General features: G+C 47.6%; 1 long non-coding RNA gene across 1 annotated transcript in view; it reads left to right on the plus strand.

Annotated features, from left to right (window-relative positions):
• The first annotated feature begins 247 nt into the window (after positions 1-247).
• LOC143932970 (uncharacterized) overlaps positions 248-20,698 on the plus strand; it is a 74,504-nt gene continuing 54,053 nt past the window's right edge. Inside the window, exons 1-3 of the long non-coding RNA XR_013262986.1 lie at positions 248-318; positions 4,424-4,472; positions 8,593-8,719. This is a non-coding gene — a long non-coding RNA (uncharacterized LOC143932970). The remainder of the gene's footprint in view (positions 319-4,423; positions 4,473-8,592; positions 8,720-20,698) is intronic.

Genomic DNA, 20,698 nt, shown 5'->3' on the forward strand with positions numbered 1-20,698 from the left:
TCCCCTCCGCCAATCAGCGTAAGCGCGTCCCCGCCCTCTCCGCCAATCAGAGTATCGCACCTCCCCGCCCCCTCCGCCAATCAGAGTAAACCCGCCCCCCCGACGCACAGGGCATGCGCAGGCTGTGACACCGCTCAGCCCTGATGTACGGACAGAAGACAGATAGCTGGAGAGTGAATTCGGATTTCTTCTCCCTCCAGTCTGCAGGTGGCAATAGAGATCTCCGCTGTGCAGTGAGGGAAGGCTGTGCCGTTCTCACTCATTCTATGCCCTTGTCACATGACTGGAGGGAGGAAGAAGAAAGATATTTCTCAGGGGGTACGTAGAAGGAGGGAGAGGGGACAACTTACCTCAGACCTTCCCTCTCTGCTCCTCACACAGCCCCCCCCCTCTCAGAGCTCAGGGCTCACTATAACACATGGAGGTCACACTACTAGATTGTTCTGTGTGATAAGAGACGAATTCTATGCTCTGCACTGTCTGTCTTTCTCCAGAATAAAGCTTCTCCCATCCATGTAGATCTATACCTTATCATTACAAGAATGTCATTAAAAATGATCCTCAGTCATAGAACAGAACATGAAACCAAGATTAACCTCCCCAGAAGATTTACCCCCCATGACCAGGCCATTTTTTGCGATACGGCTCTGCGTTACTATAAGTTACAATTGCGCAGTTGTGTGACGTCTTCTGCCAGTATGTGCCCACAAAACAGAAGATTTTGTGCGGCATCTGGACAGCAAGCTAATGGTATGTGCGATGGAGATAGAGGAGGCAGCCAGGAAGATATTCAGCAAGTGAGTATAGCAGATCAGCAACTTATCACATAACCTCTCAAGCTGCAAATGTTTTTATTATGGCCAAGTTGTCTACATCTTCATTGTAATTCAAACACTGATGGAAATGTCCTGCAAAACTCACTTCTCTTCTGTACAGCAACAGTCCCGTCCCTTTTCCACATGTCCGTTCAATAAACGTGTTTTTTGTGTCGATTTTCCTGATTTGTGCAGGTTGTTGCAATCAGTGGCTTTATTGTCTGCATAATATTTTCAGCTGTCTACTTTGCCAACAATGACTTCACTGCTGAGCCACAACTGATGCCAAAGACACCGTCTCAGAAGAGACACAGAAAGAAAAGAATCTCTATTGTGCCAGATGAAAATAGGGACCCGAGTGGGTGCAGGGAACTGCTGCACAGGGCAGCCATCAGACATTTTTGGGCCCTTTACACAGCTTTAGGCCTGGCCCCCCCGGGCCTAACCACCAACATTCCCCAGAGTCTCCCCCTTGGCTGTACCACCAAATTCGCCCACTGGCCATTCCATGTCCTCCTTTGTCTGCAATCCCATCTCCTCCATCCCATATCCTCATCCTCCTCCAGTCCCATCTCCTCCATCCCATATCCTCATCCTCCTCCAGTCCCATCTCCTCCATCCCATATCCTCATCCTCCTCCAGTCCCATCTTCTCCATCCCATATCCTCATCCTCCTCCATTCCCATCTCCTCCATCCCATGTCCTCTTCCTCCTCCATCCCATTCCACCTCCAGTCCCATCTCCTCCATCCCATATCCTCATCCTCCTCCAGTCCCATCTCCTCCATCCCATATCCTCATCCTCCTCCAGTCCCATCGCCTCCATCCCATATCCTCATCCTCCTCCAGTCCCATCGCCTCCATCCCATATCCTCATCCTCCTCCAGTCCCATCTCCTCCATCCCATATCCTCATCCTCCTCCATTCCCATCTCCTCCATCCCATGTCCTCTTCCTCCTCCATCCCATTCCTCCTCCATCCCATATCCTCATCCTCCTCCAGTCCCATCTCCTCCATCCCATATCCTCCTCCTCCATTCCCATCTCCTCCATCCCATGTCCTCTTCCTCCTCCATCCCATTCCACCTCCAGTCCCAATTTATCCATCCCATGTCCTCTTCCTTCTCCAGTCCCATCTTCTCCTACCACAGGAGGGGGAAGTGGGACAGGAAGGTAACAGTGGGACAGGTGGGGGCCAGTGTGTTAGGAGGGGGGCAGAGAGACAGGAGGGGGAAATGTCACAGAAAAGGGGGCAGCCGGATAAAAAGGGTGCAGCAGGACAGGTAGGGGACAGCGGAACTGGAGGAGGAGGTGTCATGGGAGGAGGTCAGCGGGACAGGAGGGGCAGTGTCACAGATAGGGGACAGCAGGACAGGTGGGGGGGCAGTGTCACACACACCTTGGGACGCACCAGTCCTCCCATCTCTCACCTGTCCAGCAGTACCAGGAGGGATAGCTGACCCTGTGTCCCATCTCCACCAGGCTCTACGGGCCACAGCTGCAGGAGCCCAGGCGCTGCAGGCTCCTCCTCCCTGACCTTTTCCTCCATGGGGCCCTCCTACTGCCCCCGCACACTGACGGCGGGCCTGGTCTGCTCGTGAAAGGCGGTGGTGGGCTCAGACTAGTAAGCGCCGTTCTCCTTCCATTGCGTGCGAATGGGGGGGGGGGCGGGGGTTGCTAGTGAAAGGCGTTGGAGGCTTCTCTCTCCTTCTCAATATCGGACGGCCTACAGGGGCCCGGCCAGTGCATGACAGATTAATGTCATGTCTTGATGAACGGGCAGCGGGCCTGGCTAGTGGGGCAGCGGGCCTGGCTAGTGGGGCCCCTTAGGACGCTCGGGCCCCTTATAGTAGAACTGCCTGTAACCCCTGATATCGGCCCTGCTGCTGCAGCAGTGATGATACTATTGGATCATTTATGCACAACACTTTCTGTTTATCTTTGACTCACTGTGCTACTTCTAACCAGGTCTAAAGTTCCACAACAGCTGTGCGTTACAATGATATAGTGAACACTTTAGGTCTTCAAACTAATAATACTGACACATGTGCGGGCACCTTGTGGAGATGGCACTTAGATTTCACTTCAACTAGTTTTCTTAGAGCCTTGGAAGTGCCTAAATCCCAGGCTATACCTACAGCCTGGTGCTAATAATAAGCCCGGTCTTGCCAGCCTACATGTGGAAGCCTTTATAGTCAAGGTGCTTATATTGGATCTTTGAACAGCAGAGAGATTATATCTGAGGTGGACGGAGCTCATCAATCACTACAGACAAAAGTCAAGAACTTATGTAAGGTGTGGGCCTGGAATCAGAGGGTTGCCCAGGAGCAGAAAAAAAGTACCTTATGACTAAGCAGTGTGTGCCACTTGCTCACTTAAATCTTCAGTCATGTGAGCATTATTGACACATTCATGTGATGTAGTTTTGTTGTAGCAAGAAGAGGCAAGGTCTGGGGTGCCTTGGCATACTTTGCTTAGTGAAGGTGATGTTCAGTCTCCCTTGCAGCAACAAGAATTTAGTTCTTTAGCATAGGTAAGGGTTTACAAGCTTGTACAGTTAGCCCTTTATTTAGTTTCTTTATTTTGACACTAGAAATGTGGTCACCTGATAAATTCACTTTTAAAGCTCTATACCCAGCTCAGAAAACAGTGTCTTAGTGAGGCTCCATTTTATAGAGATGCTTAAAGTGGTTGTATACTCATTTTTTTAACTTTTACCTACAGGAAAGCCTATAATAAGGCTTACCTGTAGGTAAAAAAAAACATCTCCTAAACCTGTACGGTTTAGGAGATATTCCCCTCGCTATGCGCCGCTGACTGCAGCGGCGCATGCGCACAAGGGGATTCTCGGCCTGAAAATCTGGCAGTGGCCGACCGGCCGGAATGAAATCTCCAGCGCGCATGCATGGGAGTGACGATATCGCGGCTCCGGCCACTCACAGCGCTGGAGCCGCGATACCCGGAAGAAACGCCGAGGGAGCATGTCAGCTCCCTCGGCGTGGATCGGCCCAGATGTCGGGGCCTCGTTCTAAGGTAAGTATTTCATAATGAGCTAGTATGCGGTGCATACTAGCTCATTATGCCTTTTGCTTTGCAGGTGTTAAAAAAAAAAAAAAAAAATTAGCGGGTTTACTACCACTTTAAAGCGGAGTTCCACCTGGGAAAAAAAAATACATTGGCGGCTTCACTCTTGCAGGACATGGCGTAGCTTGCAGCAGAAAGTGCAGCGATCTATGCCCGGAAGTGGGAGCAAATTCCTGAATTTGACAGGTATCTGCTCCCTGCTTTTATTTATTTATTTATTTTTTTTTTTATCGCAACTCTTTTAGAATCACTTTAATGCAGGGCTTTGGCTTTTAGTTCAGGAAGAAAAAGCCTCCACTGCTGGTTTCCCAAAGTCTTTCTGTGCAAACGATGGATGGCGTAATGTCTTAATTTATTTTGACATAATGGTAAAAGTGCTTGCTGACCTGGGATGAGCATTGGTAGGACAAAGCACCGAGGAACCATCTCCCGTAGTTTAAGACGTGCTTATTGCATTATTTAGGACTTAATTTTTTGATTAACGTTACATTTTAATTCTTCTTTAATGTGTTACCTTTTTTTGCAGACCAGAGCTCCGTTGAAATAGTGAATGAAGAGGTCACTGTTCAAATTAGGTGAGAATGATTGTGAGATTAGTTTGAATAGTTGACAGTTTTCTTAGTTGTGTAAAGTTTTCTTATTTTATATATTTCAAAGATTGAAATAAGTAAGATTCCTCCATCCACACATGAGGTGTGGCTTGCTGCTTTCCTAGTTATCAAAGATCACTGAGCTGAATGGAGGTGAACGGGGCCACCATGCCTCTGTCGGTGTCCATGTGAGCTCCCTTCTTATCTCTGTGCTACAAGCCAGAACTCCAAAGGGCATATATGTTTCGGGGCTTTGCCCCTTTTTCAAAGCCCCCAACATATTCTCACCCACTACTCACTGTGGTTCTGGCTTGCAGCGCAGAGACGGAGGGAGCTCACAAAGATGCCAATAGTGGCATGGTGAGTGGCGAGCCCGGCTCACCTCCATTCAGTTCAGTGATCTTCGATACCCTGTGTCCTAGTTAGTGATCACCCTGTCTAAAGCCCCATACACACTATCAGATTTTCTGCTGAGTTTTTCCTTCAGATTTACCAAAACCATATAATATGAGGTCAAACATTAGGAGTTTCAATGTGTATGCAATCAGGTAGGCCCTTCTACTACATGGTTTTGGTAAATCTGATGACAAAAATCAGCAGACAATCTGATAGTGTGTATGGGGCTTTAGGAGCTGCGTCCTCAGTACCTTAGTGTAAGTTTGGATATGGGTTGTTTAAAAAAAAAAAAAAAAAGTTACAATTTTATTAGACCAGTGCCTTAGCTATTGTTTCTCTTAATTACTCTTTTTATGATATACTTATCACCAGTTGCATTTGAATCCGTTGCTCCTCTGGGTGACTTCATTGGTTGTGTGACCATGTTAAGAATTGTACTTGCAACTAGTATGCATATATACATGTATATAATGGTTGTGTTTAAAAATTAATGGAAATCCTAAGTGGTATAATGACTGGTGCTAGATTTTTCAGACTTAAATTTGTTTGTTAAATCTGCAGGGCCGAAGCTGCAGAACCTGCTGAGGAGATAAGAAACAAATTGCTTGTTTGTCCTTTTAACTAGAATTGATTATTTGTAGTAATATGTGGTGTTTTTTTCTACTCATTCTGTGCCCCTTTAGAACTTAATCAGGCTGCTGTTAATCCTGCAGACTGTACTGCAGGGATGGCCAACCTTTTGAAGAGCAAGGGCCACTTAAGTGACTTGGTAACCAGTCACGGCCACAATGAGCGGAGTGGGAGGATGACAGGTCCATGTACACTCCGCATATGCAGAGCGGACACAGTCCACTCTACTCTATGGGCCCTCCGATCCACCCAGATGGAAGGGGACAGATCACCTTCTGTTTTTCTTTTCTTTTAGTGGATCGGATTGAAGGTATGCAGATGTAAACGGACACAAGTCTGTTTACAATTTCCACTCCATAGAGGTGAATGGAGGGTCTGATTGGGTTGGACCAATCATGTGAAAGGGGCCTAAGGCTGCTTTCACACTGATGTGCTGTGGTCTACCCAGAGCAGTGCACCTCTGGCTTTTCTTGGGGTTAGCTGCACTTTGCCATAGAATTCTATTATATCCTGCAGGTGTTGTGTACTTTCTGAAAGCGCACCAAACCCATAGGAAATAACAGAGGTCTATGGCTCAGTGCAGTTTGAAAGCAGTCCAGTAACCACTGCAGATTATAGTATTAAACATACCTTTAATAATAGTCTTCAATTCGGGTATCACCAGCTGTTGCTGTTCCAGAAAGAGTGCATTTGGTATCACTCTGTCTGTGACAGGATGTGGCGCTATACAGGAAGCATCGTCTTATATGGCTCTGCTACACAACCGCTTGCTTCCACTACCACCGGCTTCATTCACAACACTGATGCTCTGGGATGCCGGGTCGAGAACCTGCAATCTGGGCTTGCCAACCAGCCATCCCAGAGCAGGAGGTCGCGGGCCACATCAGAGGGCTCCGCGGGCCACTGGTTGGGCACCCCTGCTGTACTGCATGTGAAGCAGAGGTCAACATGAGTGGCTTGCAGAATGAAATTAAGTGGTTCCAGAATGCTAGGTTGGCAGCCATTGGTGTATACAGTGCCTTGAAAAAGTATTCATCCCCTTGAAATTTTCCACATTTTGTTATGTTACAACCAAAAACGTAAATGTATTTTACTGTGATAAAACAACACAAAATGGCACATAATTGTAAAGTAGAAGTAAAATGATAAATGGTGGCCAACGTGATTTTAATTCAGCCCCCCTGAATTAATAGTTTGTAGAACCACCTTTCGCTGCAAGTCTTTGAGAATGTCTCTACCAGCTTTGCACATCTAGAGTGACCTTTTTGCCCATTCTTTGCAAAATAGCTCAAGCTCTGTCAGATTGGATGGAGAGCATCTGTGAACAGCAATGTTCAAGTCTTGCCACAGATTATCAATTGGATTTAGGTCTGGACTTTGGGTCATTCTAACACATGTATATGCTTTGATCTAAACCATTCTATTGTAACTCTGGCTGTAGGTTTAGGGTAGTTGTTCTGCTGGAAGGTGAACCACTGCCTCAGTCAAGTCTTTTGTAGACTCTTAACAGGTTTTCTTATAAGATTGCCCTGTATCTGGCTCTGACCAGCTTCCCTGTCCCTGCTGAAGAAAAGCATTCCTACAACATGATGCTGCCACCACCATATTTCACGGTGGGGATGCTGTTTTCAGGGTGATGTGCAGTGTTAGTTTTCCGCCACACATAACGTTTTGCTTTTAGGCCAAAAAATTTAATTTTGGTCTCCTGACCAGAGCACCATCTTTCACATGTTTTCTGTGTCCCCCACATGACTTCTCGCAAACAAGACTTCTTATGGCTTTTTCTTGGCCTTCATGATGCTGTTTGTTCACTAAGATTCTCTAACCAACCTCTGAGGGCTTCACAGAACAGCTGCATTTATGCTGAGATTAAATTGCACACAGGTGGACTGTTTATTAATTAGGTGACGTCTGAAGGCAAGACTAGATTTTAGTTGGAGGTATCAGTAAAAAAAAAAGTTAAAAGTTAAAAACCATTTTTATCGTGTTCCTTCCACTTCACAATTATGTCTAGGGGTGCAACGGATCGTCACCGATCCGTGATCCAAACGGGTCACCCCGCTCGGATCGGCACACGCCGTGATCCGCGGCGCGCTCCCCGGTCACGGTCTCAGGGAAGGCCGCGGCTTCGGCCTAGGTCTGAAGCGGCAGCCATCTTTATTCACCCAGGCCGTTTACAATGTGATTGCTCCGTCAAATGACGGAGCGAGCGATCACTTATAAACAAACCAAATCATGACATGACACCGGTTCCTCTCTCCCCTCTCTGTACTGATCTGTACAGTGGAAGGGGAGAGGTCGGATGGATGCAGCACTGTGGGCTGCATCTGTAGTGCCCACAGCGCTGCTCTTTGACAGCCTACTCTGCAATACCCTGCCAATACCCTGCCAATATTCTGCCATACCCTGCTAATATTCTGCCATACCCTGCCAATACTCTGCCATACCCTGCCAATACTCTGCCATACCCAGCCATCCCCTGCCAATACTCTGCCATCCCCTGCCACTACTCTGCCATCTTCTGCCAATACTCTGCCATACCCAGCCATACCCTGCCGATACTCTGACATACCCAGCCTTACTCTGCAATACTCTGCCGTACCCAGCCATGCTCTGCCGTACCCAGCCATGCTCTGCCGTACCCAGCCATGCTCTGCCTTACGCAGCCATGCTCTGCCTTACGCAGCCATGCTCTGCCGTACCCAGCCGTACCCTGCCACGCTCAGCCAATATTACAGTGGGGGAGATTGTGGATATTACAGTGGGGACTATATGGCGGTGGAATTTTCACAGGTTTCTGCAAATTCAATTACTATTTTCTGATCCTAAAAATGATCCGATCCGTGAGTTTTTTTGATCCGTTGCACCCCTAATTATGTCCCACTTTGTGTTGGTCTATCACATAAAATCCCAATTTAAGTTTTTTTGGTTGAAACATGACAAAGTAAAAATTTCAAGCGGTTTGAATACCTTTCTTATGGCACTGTATATAATTGATGACAAGACTTAGTCTAAAGTAGAATAACTTTCTATTGCGTATCCCTATAAATTGTCTATAACAAATTTGTCTATTCTTTAGGCTCCTTCTGCTGAGAGCCCCAGGCCTTCTCTTTGGGTGCGCACTTGTAAAATGACTCCTATTAGCAACCCAACAGACTCTAAGCCACAAAGGATGCCAACGCGACAGTCATCGACATCAAATGGTGGTAGGATTACTATTAACTTTTTAAATCTTGGTGACATTCTTGACAGGTGATCTCCATAGGAATTGGAATTAAAATAGATAATCTATGACACTATAACCTCTAACCACTTGCCGACCGTGCTATAGCAGAATGACGGCTACAGTGCTGTCGTTTAGTTCTAGGAGGGCTTCTGTTGACGTCCTCAAGATCGTTGCCCGCTGCAGTGCTCACCCAGCGTGCTCTGTGATCGCCAATCACAGTGGCCCTTTACCACATGATCAGCTGTGTCCATACACGGCTGATCAAGACATAAGCACACTTCCCAGTAATCAGCATTCATTTTTAAGGAGAGCCAGTGACCGACAAGTGTGAAAGGGGACAGCTACACTAATCAGGGAACCGATCAGTGATTTTCAAAATGTTTGCTCTTTCATTTGTTTAGCAAAAAATAAAACCTTGTGGTGACTAAATACCTTTAAAAGAAAGCTCTAGTGTGGGGGGGAGATAAAAATGTCACATGGGTATAATGCTGCATGCCTGTGCAGTTGTCAAAGTGCGACAGTGCTGAAAGCTTAAAATGTTGGCCTGGTCAGGAAGTGGGTGAAAGTGCCCGTTAAACAAGTGGTTATGCTGAACTCTGGGCTACTGAAGACAGATGCTCACACACAATGAGTAGGGAAAGACTGGCTGTAGTTTGTTGCAGAGGGACCCCCCAGACAAAGCAATGCTTTTCTAGGTTACTCAGTTTAACAGCAAGCTGCAGTGATGAAAAAAGTAATCTCTAGAGCTGAAATGTCACCCTGCTTCCCCCTGCACTGGGCACTTTATTCCCAGTAAGGCAGCACACCTGCTGTAGAAAGCACTTTCTATTTCTATGACTGAAGTTCAGCTTTTAAGATTTCTGTAAAATGAACAGTCTACAAAAGTTGAAATCTGCTTTTCTTTTCATACATCAGGGGACACAGAGCCATAGTAGTTACTATGCGGGTTATAGGGCCACTGATAGGTGATGGACACTGGCACACCCTAAGGCAAGAATTGCACTCCCTATATAACCCCTCCCACTACTGGGAGTCCTCAGTTTTTTCCCCAGTGTCTAAGGTGTTGGTCACGAGTAAAGATCTGCTGTGCTAAGCTCCACTGGAAGCTTCCTTGCTGGGACTAGCCATGCTGACCGGATCCGTTTAGAGTGTCCTTTCATGGGCCAAAGGAATGGTACCTGGGCCTCGTGTTTGAAGAAACAAGATTTTGCTTGCGAATGTTTGTCTTTTTAGAGAGCTGGACCCTGGGATCCAGTACTTTTTGGTAGTAGGGCCACAAAGTTTTACTGGCAGGGTGCTGTTGCAGGTCCAGGATTGTGGGTAACCTCTAGGTTCCCCTGTTCCTGAAGGTTTTGGAGCCCACCGTGAAGGGTGATTAGGTTTATCTCAGATAACCCCACAGCGAGGAATGGTAAGTGGAGATTTTGCAGACTTCCCCGATTGGTCACAATTCAACCTTTGATGCTGAGAACCTATTCATGTGTGGGAGATCTTTCTTTCTGGGACGGAAACTACCTCTGCCACTCTGGAATGGAGTCTGCTTTACATGATAACCTATCCGGACATTCGGGGTAAAGTCTTCTGATAATGGTTTCCTTCTTTATATCTCTTATTATCTAGTAGCTTTGTTCTAGAAGTATCTGTATTGTCAGTTACAACCCACCAATCAGGTGCTTTCACTTTCTGTCACCTGCAATTCAATATATTTTTTTGAATAATACAAACCTAAGCTGCCTTCAGTTTTATTTTATTATATTTTCAGTATGAGTATAAAACTGTAGATGCTCTTTCAGAGAAATATAGAGAAGAAATAGAGGAGACAGAGACAACCTTGACTATGATGACAAAGTAAAGATGCCGTACACACAGGCTGTTCTACAGGAAATCCAGGGCTTTGCCTCAGTTGTGTCAATAGGAGTTGCTCATGCACCCATTAAAGATGTTCAGCTGAATGGATATTTTATACCAAAGGTCAGAAGATACTTCAAGTGTATGTCTGAGAAAAACAAACAGAAACATATAAAATATATCTCTGCAATACAAACACAGTTCTCTAAATGTTATCCCTATAAAAGCATTGCAAGTACATAAAAGAACAAAACCGTTCCACTCATTTTTCAGTTTATTAAAAGTCAGCAGCTACAAGAAGTGTAGCTGCTGACTTTTAACAAAACACTCACCTGTCCCACGTTCCAGCAATGCGGCCGCCGCAAGCCTCACTCCTCTCCCCCTCCTCTCCGCGGTGCTGTCATTGCAACTGTGGGCACCCGGCTGTGACAGCTTGCGGTTTCACAGCCAGGCATACTCTGCGAATGCGCGAGTTGCTCTGAGCTCTCCTAGTGGCCAGGAAATCTTGTGGGACCTGTGACGTGTCTCAGAAGATTGCAGCGAGGGAGGGGCCACCTAGGGGGAGAGGGGGCATCGCCTAGGCACACGGAAGGAAGAAGTGGGACAGGAAGTACCTGTCAAGAAGGTGTGTTTATAGGTACCCAACCCCCCCCAAAAAAAATTGCATGCCATTTGTGGCATGTAAGGGGCGAGGAGTGCATAAAGCGGAACTTCCACTTTTGGGTGGAACTCTGCTTTAAGGTGAACATGCATGTGTTTTAACAAAAAATAGTAAAAATACCGGCGCACTAGGGACAAGAAAATGTAAAATATATCTGTTTGCTGCAACCTAATATAGAGATATCACTATGTGAGTCAATCTAATGAATATGTGCGTATGATCAGGGTTGCGCTAACTTTATTTCCTATAATAATGCCTTACTTCCAAGAAGTCTAGACCATGTGTTTCAAATACATTAATATCACTACCAACTAAACCACCACTTTTACAAATTATAAAACCAGAAAAAAAAGGAAAAATATACATATGTGATGGTACCACTGCAGTTTGTGTCTGTTGACCAGACCCCCAACTCCTGCACTGGCGTCAACAAATAAATAAAGAAATCTTACACAGACCACAAACAACTAAAGTGCTCAAGCCCCCAAAATTATATAGGGATGCTGTGAAAAAAATCATCCACAATAAATAGTTTCAACAGTGTAAAAAATGTGTGAAAAAAACTGTTTGTTGCTTTCTATATACCACAAACAGTATAAACCACAATATGCTCCAATATACCATTAATATTACAAGTGCTTTATTATCTCCTGTAAGAAAAAGTGCTTTGTGCATAAATATAGTGCATAAATGTAAACAGTCTCTTCAGTGTTTAAGATTTTCTTGATAATGCTTCTATCTCCACCCAAAGTGTTTAATAGGAACACGGACCGAGTGCTTCACCACCACAGGTACTCAGGTACTCTGATGGCCTGGGGACAGGTACTCGGGTACTCTGGTGGACTGTGACAGGTGTGGGGGGCAATCAGTGTGTGTTGGTGTACACTGTAGGCAGTAACGAGATGTTACCGCAATCTCCTCACACACGATTGGTGTGTGAGGAGGAGAACCCGGTAACATCTCGTTACCGCGGTTTGTTTACATTTAGTGATTGGCTGTGAAAGGATCACAGCCAATCACATGCCGCCGCCAGCCAATGGCTGTTTACCACCGTCGGTAAAGAGCAGTGATCCTGGGAACATGCCGCCACCGACGTGCATGGGCAGCGTGTTTCCGATCGCGTGCATGAGCTGTGCAAAGTGGGGCGGTACCACTTGTGATCGGCTGTGACTTCATCACGGCTGATCACGTGGTAAACGGCCATGTCAAATGGCTGTACACCCCTCCTCAGTGGCGAGCGGTGTCTCAGTGACACGCCGCCACCGAAGGAACAGGGATGCGTGCGCATGATCGTGCGCATTCCCTGTTTAAATGGGAGGCCATCATATGAAGCACTCCCAGAACAAGAGCCGCACCGCCTGGCTGTCATATGATGGCCGGCGGGTGGCAAGTGAGGGAAGAAAACGGTTGTTCACGTAACCTGCATGGGCAAAGCAGAGTTCACTTTAAAGTGTAATGTTGCAGAGCCTCAGTGCAGTTTCATCAGAACCTTATGTAGTAAAGGTGGTGGGCAAATAAAACCTGTTGCTGGACTGCAATATTAACTTCTCTACTACTTCCTGGGGAAACTGGTTGTTTGGTTTAGGTAGCTGCTGTAATCTCAGTATAAATACAGCTGTTCTGCAAAGCCCTCAGAGGCTTGTTAGAGAACCTTTGTGAACAGACGGCATCATGAAGGCCAAGGAACACACCAGAAAGGTCAGGGATAAAGTTGTGGAGACATTTAAAACGGGGTTGGGTTATAAAAAAAAAAAAAAAAATGCCAAGCTTTGAACATCTTGCGGAGCACTGTTTAATTCATCATCCGGAAATGTAAACAGTATGGCATAACTGCAGATCTACCAAGACATGGCCGTCCACCTAAACTGACAGGCCAGGCAAGGAGAGCATTAATCAGAGAAGCAGCCAAGAGGCCCATGGTAACTGGAGGAGCTGGGAGGGGGGGAGTTCAGTGGTCCCCAAATTAGCAACACAAAGGAGCTAATGATTCCGTTCATACTTCCGTCTTATTCACATGGAGGGTATGAAGCCATACCCCATGGGAGGGCCGTGTTTATCAGAATGGGGATGCACAGGTGTTCCCAGCATCCCGTGTAGGCAGTCCCATTGCTGTCAACTGGGGTGCAGCAGCTGTACCCAATGTGGCATCTGTGTGGGTGCTGGTGCAAGGCCCCGAAATGCACCCAGGGTGCGTCCGCACAACTGCACCCGCATGGATGTCCTTTTTGGGGTAAATACAGCCCCACACAGGGTACAGATTCCTACACCCCGTGTGAGTGAGGCCTTGAACTTCTCCATAAAGGACCTTATTGGTGAGAAGAGTTCTCATTTCTCCAGCAGAAAAAGCCTAAATAAAGCTGGAAAGACTCCTCCGACCTCTGAAGACAAAAAGATTTCCAACCTCCCCTCATAGCCGGTGTAACACACGGCTCAAAAACATACCGGCCTCCGCAATAAGGGAGGCCAACACATTTGTTGTGATATTCCCTGCAGTGAGCAAGTTAGTAATAATGATGCCAAGGAAGTTGTATGAACATGTTTGTATGTTTTATTTCCTTTTAGTTGCCTAACGTCCACCACTGGCAAAGTCATTTATACAGTAATGTCTGTTAATATATTAAAAACATAAAATGCTAAAAAAAAAAAAAAAACATACCGGCCTCCAACCTCCCCTCATAGCCGGACCAACACACACCTCAAAAACATGCTGATACTACTTATACTTGATAGTTGGTGATCCAGAAGCTGCAGAAAGGGAAATAGAGGGCTGATGGGAAGGCCCTCCAGTTACTGGAGTGGCAGCCGCCATCAGTGTAGGAGCCTGTGTTGGTACATATATACCTGGTCCCTGGCAGGATTCCTCAGACTTTCCATTGAGTCTTGTAACATTCTGTTCCCACACACAAAACTTGGACTATGTAGAAAAGATAATATGCAGTGACAGGACAAGGTCATCCAGAGCCCAGGGCAAACATGCCCAACTACACCCGCCGCCCCCAAGGTGTATGGGCATTATGCGTCATCAAAACCCCCCCACAAAAAAAACTGAGCACTAATCTTTTTCACCCCCCCTAAGCATAAATTCCCCCTCATCCCAGCACAAATCTTACCCCCCCACCCCCCAAATCCCCCCAATTCAAGTGCCCCCCCCCAAAAAAAAATCACTCCTCCTAGCACAAATTATCTACCCCTAAGATTACTCCTCCCAATAACTCCACTGCAAATCATCCTTCCTAGCACAAATCTTCTTCCCCCATTCCTTCTCCCCCTAAATTTTAGCATACCCCCCAAATTTCCCCTCCTAGAACAATAATTCCTGTTGCCCCCCAAATCCCCCTTTCCAACACAAATCCCCTCCCCCTATTTCCTTGTGGTGCTCCCCACCGCCCATGATACCACAGTGCCCAGGGCAGCCGCCCCTCCTGCCCACCCCTTGTCCTGGCCCTGATAATATGGCACTCTTGTTGGGTGAAGATAGCTGAAGGTATTGCTCTTTTGAAGATAGGTGCTGATGAGAATCTTTTTAGAGAGTAATGACATCTGGACTCTGGTGATGATGGCTCGACTTGAAGATCTTCTCCCTCATGTTCACTAGAAAATCATTCTCTGATCCCTTTTCCTCATCATCTCCTAGTTTAAAATTTCTTCCAGCATTTTGGCCATCTTCCTTCCCAAAAAAGCTGCACCTCTTCCATTTAAGTGCAATCCATCACTGCAATAAAAATGGTAACCGGCTGAAAAGTCAGCCCAGTTCTCCATGAAGCCAAACCCCTCCTCCCTGCAATAGTTCCTCAGCCAGTTGTTAAGATCCCTAAGCTCCTGCTGCCTCCATGGTTTGGCTCGAGGTACGGGCAGTATTTCTGAAAATATTGCCTTGGAGGTCCTTTTCTTCAATATAGCCCCTAAGTTCCTGAAATCATTTGTTAGGGTGTCCCAATTTCCTCTAACTTTTTCGTTAGTACCAATATGTATCATGACAGCTGGGCTCTCCTCAGCCCCATCCAACAATCTGTCCATCTGATGGATAATGTCTCGAACACGAGCACCTGGTAAACAACATACTGTTCGGTAATAACTGTCTTTTTGGCAGATTTCCCTCTTTGTCTTTCTAATGATTGAGTCCCCTACCACCAATATCTTCCTATTCTTTGCTGGAACTTTGCCCCCATCTTCACTGGAGGAGATGTTCCCAAGGTTCCTCTGGCATTTTTGTGGAGTCTCATCTTGAGCGTCACTTTCTGGTAAAGTCACAACGTGAATGCCACATTCTGGTGGAGAAACAATGTGAACGCCGCTTTCAGGTGTAGTCTCAACGTGAACGTCACATTCTGGGTGAGTCTCAGTGTGAGAGTCACATTCTGGTGGGTTCTCAATGTGAACTTTACATTCTGGTGGAGCGTCAACCAAAATTTCTTCCAACATTTTGGCCATCTTCCTTCCCAAAAAAGCTGCACCTCTTCCATTTAAGTGCAATCCATCACTGCAATAAAGATGGTAACCGGCTGAAAAGTCAGCCCAGTTCTCCATGAAGCCAAACCCCTCCTCCCTGCAATAGTACCTCAGCCAGTTGTTAAGATCCCTAAGCTCCTGCTGCCTCCATGGTTTGGCTCGAGGTACGGGCAGTATTTCTGAAAATATTGCCTTGGAGGTCCTTTTCTTCAATATAGCCCCTAAGTTCCTGAAATCATTTGTTAGGGTGTCCCAATTTCCTCTAACTTTTTCGTTAGTACCAATATGTATCATGACAGCTGGGCTCTCCTCAGCCCCATCCAACAATCTGTCCATCTGATGGATAATGTCTCGAACACGAGCACCTGGTAAACAACATACTGTTCGGTAATAACTGTCTTTGTGGCAGATTTCCCTCTTTGTCTTTCTAATGATTGAGTCCCCTACCACCAATATCTTCCTATTCTTTGCTGGAACTTTGCCCCCATCTTCACTGGAGGAGATGTTCCCAAGGTTCCTCTGGCATTTTTGTGGAGTCTCATCTTGAGCGTCACTTTCTGGTAAAGTCACAACGTGAATGCCACATTCTGGTGGAGAAACAATGTGAACGCCGCTTTCAGGTGTAGTTTCAACGTGAACGTCACATTCTGGGTGAGTCTCAGTGTGAGAGTCACATTCTGGTGGGTTCTCAATGTGAACTTTACATTCTGGTGGAGCGTCAACCAAAATTTCTTCCAACATTTTGGCCATCTTCCTTCCCAAAAAAGCTGCACCTCTTCCATTTAAGTGCAATCCATCACTGCAATAAAGATGGTAACCGGCTGAAAAGTCAGCCCAGTTCTCCATGAAGCCAAACCCCTCCTCCCTGCAATAGTACCTCAGCCAGTTGTTAAGATCCCTAAGCTCCTGCTGCCTCCATTGGTTGGCTCGAGGTACGGGCAGTATTTCTGAAAATATTGCCTTGGAGGTCCTTTTCTTCAATATAGCCCCTAAGTTCCTGAAATCATTTTTTAGGGTGCCCCAATTTCCTCCAACTTTTTCGTTAGTACCAATATGTATCATGACAGCTGGGCTCTCCCCAGCCCCATCCAACAATCTGTCCATCTGATGGATAATGTCTCGAACACGAGCACCTGGTAAACAACATACTGTTCGGTAATAACTGTCTTTGTGACAGATTTCCCTCTTTGTCCTTCTAATGATTGAGTCCCCTACCACCAATATCTTCCTATTCTTTGCTGGAACTTTGCCCCCATCTTCACCGGAGGAGATGTTCCCAAGGTTCCGCTGGCATTTTTGTGGAGTCTCATCTTGAGCGTCACATTCTGGTGAAGTCACGACGTGAATGCCACATTCTGGTGGATTAACAATGTGAATGCCGCTTTCCGGTGTAGTCTTAACGTGAACGTCACATTCTGGTGGGTTCTGAATGTGAACGTCACATTCTAGTGGATTCTCTGGTGGAGTCTCCCTGTGGAATTCACACTCTGGTGGAGTCTCCCTGTGGAATTCACACTCTGGTGGAGTCTCCCTGTGGAAGTCACACTCTGGTGGAGTCTCCCTGTGGAAGTCACACTCTGGTGGAGTCTCCCTGTGGAAGTCACACTCTGGTGGAGTCTCCCTGTGGAAGTCACACTCTGGTGGAGTCTCCCTATGGAAGTCACACTCTGGTGGAGTCTCCCTATGGAAGTCACACTCTGGTGGAGTATCCTTGTGGAAGTCACACTCTGATGGAGTGGTCATGTCTAGGTCACACTCTGGTGGAGTGGCCATGTCAAGGTCGCACTCTGGTGGAGTGGCCATGTCAAGGTTGCACTCTGGTGGAGTGGCCATGTCAAGGTCGCACTCTGGTGGAGTGGCCATGTCAAGGTCGCACTCTGGTGGAGTGGCCATGTCAAGGTCGCACTCTGGTGGAGTGGCCATGTCAAGGTCGCACTCTGGTGGAGTGGCCATGTCAAGGTCGCACTCTGGTGGAGTGGCCATGTCAAGGTCGCACTCTGGTGGAGTGGCCATGTCAAGGTCGCACTCTGGTGGAGTGGCCATGTCAAGGTCGCACTCTGGTGGAGTGGCCATGTCAAGGTCGCACTCTGGTGGAGTGGCCATGTCAAGGTCGCACTCTGGTGGAGTGGCCATGTCAAGGTCGCACTCTGGTGGAGTGGCCATGTCCAGGTCGCACTCTGGGGGAGTGGCCATGTCCAGGTCGCACTCTGGGGGAGTGGCCATGTCCAGGTCGCACTCTGGTGGAGTGGCCATGTCCAGGTCGCACTCTGGTGGAGTGGCCATGTCCAGGTCGCACTCTGGTGGAGTGGCCATGTCCAGGTCGCACTCTGGTGGAGTGGCCATGTCCAGGTCGCACTCTGGTGGAGTGGCCATGTCCAGGTCGCACTCTGGTGGAGTGGCCATGTCCAGGCCGCACTCTGGTGGAGTGGCCATGTCCAGGCCGCACTCTGGTGGAGTGGCCATGTCCAGGCCGCACTCTGGTGGAGTGGCCATGTCCAGGCCGCACTCTGGTGGAGTGGCCATGTCCAGGCCGCACTCTGGTGGAGTGGCCATGTCCAGGTCGCACTCTGGTGGAGTGGCCATGTCTAGGCCGCATTCTGGTGGAGTCTTAATTTCAATGTCACTTGATGGCGGCGTCTCAATGTGTTGGTCAACAGGCCTGCCATGTGAGCCTTGTCTGCAGTAAATAGTGCATACATCTTCAATAAAAAAAAGAGGAATTAGATTTAGCACCTTCATCTACATTTCATATATTTTTCTTTGTACAACATCAAGTTATAGAGAGAAAAGTTCAAAACTCTTGTACCAGAGACAATGAATAAACGTGATATGACAGGGACACCAGGATGACTATTGTTGGCCTTTGTATAAAAATGCTGGTTGCCTGCCACTCATCCCAGCCCACTGGCTGGCAATAATCACATGAAAAACCAGACAGGCTGGTTGTACCCAGCCCGTAATCAGCCTGCGCATACATGGATAGAATCTCGGCTGGTCCCTGCTGAACTGGCCGAGATACGAACTGTCTATGGCCGGCTTTAGGAACACAGACACTTTTAATTACAGCACTTAGGTTAAAGGCATAATGCCAGGGCCGGACTGAGAATAAAAACCAGCCCTGGAAATAATTTCATACCAGCCCCAGAGCATTATTATACCAGCCCAACAGCATAACGTCATTATTTTCTTGTTCACAAAAGGGAAAACCATACATTTTAAAGCACATTTGAAGAGTGTATTATATATAGATAAGAGAGACGTGGAATTTACAAACAGCACCAATTGTTTACTTGCAAAAAATCATGGCATTTAGGCTACTTTCACACTGAGGTGCTGGGCGCACTGGCAGTAAAGCGGCGCTATATTTAGCGGCGCTTTACCATCGTTTTAGCAGTGCTTTTTGGCCACTAGCGGGGCAGTTTTAAACCCCGCTAGCGCCTGAAAAAGGGTTAAAACCGCCCGCAAAGCACTGCTGCAACGACGCTTTGCAGGTGGGTTTGGAGCGCTGCCCCATTGTTTTCAATGGGAAGGGGCGCTTTAGGAACGGTAAATACACCGCTCCTACAGCGCTCCGAAGATGCGGCTTGCAGGACATTTTTCAGCGTCCTGCAAGCGCACCGCTCCAGTGTGAAAGCACTCGGGTTTTCACACTGGAGAGACAGCAGCGGCTGTTTGAGGAAGCTTTGCAGGCGCTATTTTTAGCACTCTAGCGCCGGCAAAGTGCCTCAGTGTGAAAGGGGCCTTACTGGCACATTTTTTACTGACACTGCAAAAAAAAAGGTGCCAAAAATGGCAGTTTTCAGTACAAATATCAATATTTACCCTATAAACATGTAGCTAATGCTATTAGCAATGTGTTTAAGTTAAACAAAAGTCAAAAACCAAATTTCTCCATTTACATGAAGGTCAGATTAATATAACCCAGCACAGAGTTCCCCCTTACATCAGGAGGATTCCCCCTTTACAGTGCAAGGGAACTCTGACATAAAGGGGAACATTGCAGATCACGATCTAAGCGGGAACTCTGATATAAAAAGGGGGCACTGGTGACCAGAGACCCCACTTATATCAGAGTCCACTGCATTCCCCTTTAGAGTTCTCACTTACATCAGGGTCTGCAGCATTGCCCTTTACATCAGAGTCACCCCTTGCACTGTAAGGTGGAATCCTGCAGACTATGATGTAAAGGGGAACTCTGGGAATGTGGGGAGGACTCTGATGACCAGAAAGAAAGAAAACACTAAGATAAGAGGGTTTACTGATATAAGGGGGAAACCTTTATATCAGTGCCCCCTTACAATATTGCATTGCCCCCCCCCCCCAGGCTGGCCTGGCGGTGCTTTCACTGACCTCCTCTCAGGTGCACCGTGCAGGGCTCAGTCAGTCGGTTCAGCTCGTGGCTCTGGTTTTATCCCATCATTTCCTCTCCACAGTCCATACATGTCTGACTTCTCCCATGACCCCCCTGGCGGCATTTCCACTCTTGACTCCTCTCCAGGGAAGGTCAGAGGCTGCAGATGGTATGGGGAGGTCAATGGCTGCGGAGGGGACGACATGGGAGGTCTGAGGCTGCGGAGGGGATGACGGGAGGTCAGAGGCTGCGGAGGGGAAGACAGGGGAGGTCAGAGGCTGCGGAGGGGACGACAGGGAAGGTCAGAGGCTGCGGAGGGGACGACAGGGAAGGTCAGAGGCTGCGGAGGGGACGACAGGGGAGGTCAGAGGCTGCGGAGGGGACGACAGGGGAGGTCAGAGGCTGCGGAGGGGACGAAAGGGGAGGTCAGAGGCTGCGGAGGGGACGACAGTGGAGGTCAGAGGCTGCGGAGGGGACGACAGGGGAGGTCAGAGGCTGTGAAGGGGACAACAGGGGAGGTCAGAGGCTGTGAAGGGGACGACAGGGGAGGTCAGAGGCTGCAGAGGGGACGACAGGGGAGGTCAGAGGCTGCGGAGGGGGAAACAGGGGAGGTCAGATGCTGTGGAGGGGGGGAACAGGGGAGGTCAGAT

This window comes from Lithobates pipiens, unplaced genomic scaffold (assembly GCF_037356315.1).
Source record: "Lithobates pipiens isolate NorthernLeopardFrog02 unplaced genomic scaffold, aLitPip1_a1.2 Scaffold_10, whole genome shotgun sequence".
NCBI lineage: Eukaryota > Metazoa > Chordata > Amphibia > Anura > Ranidae > Lithobates > Lithobates pipiens.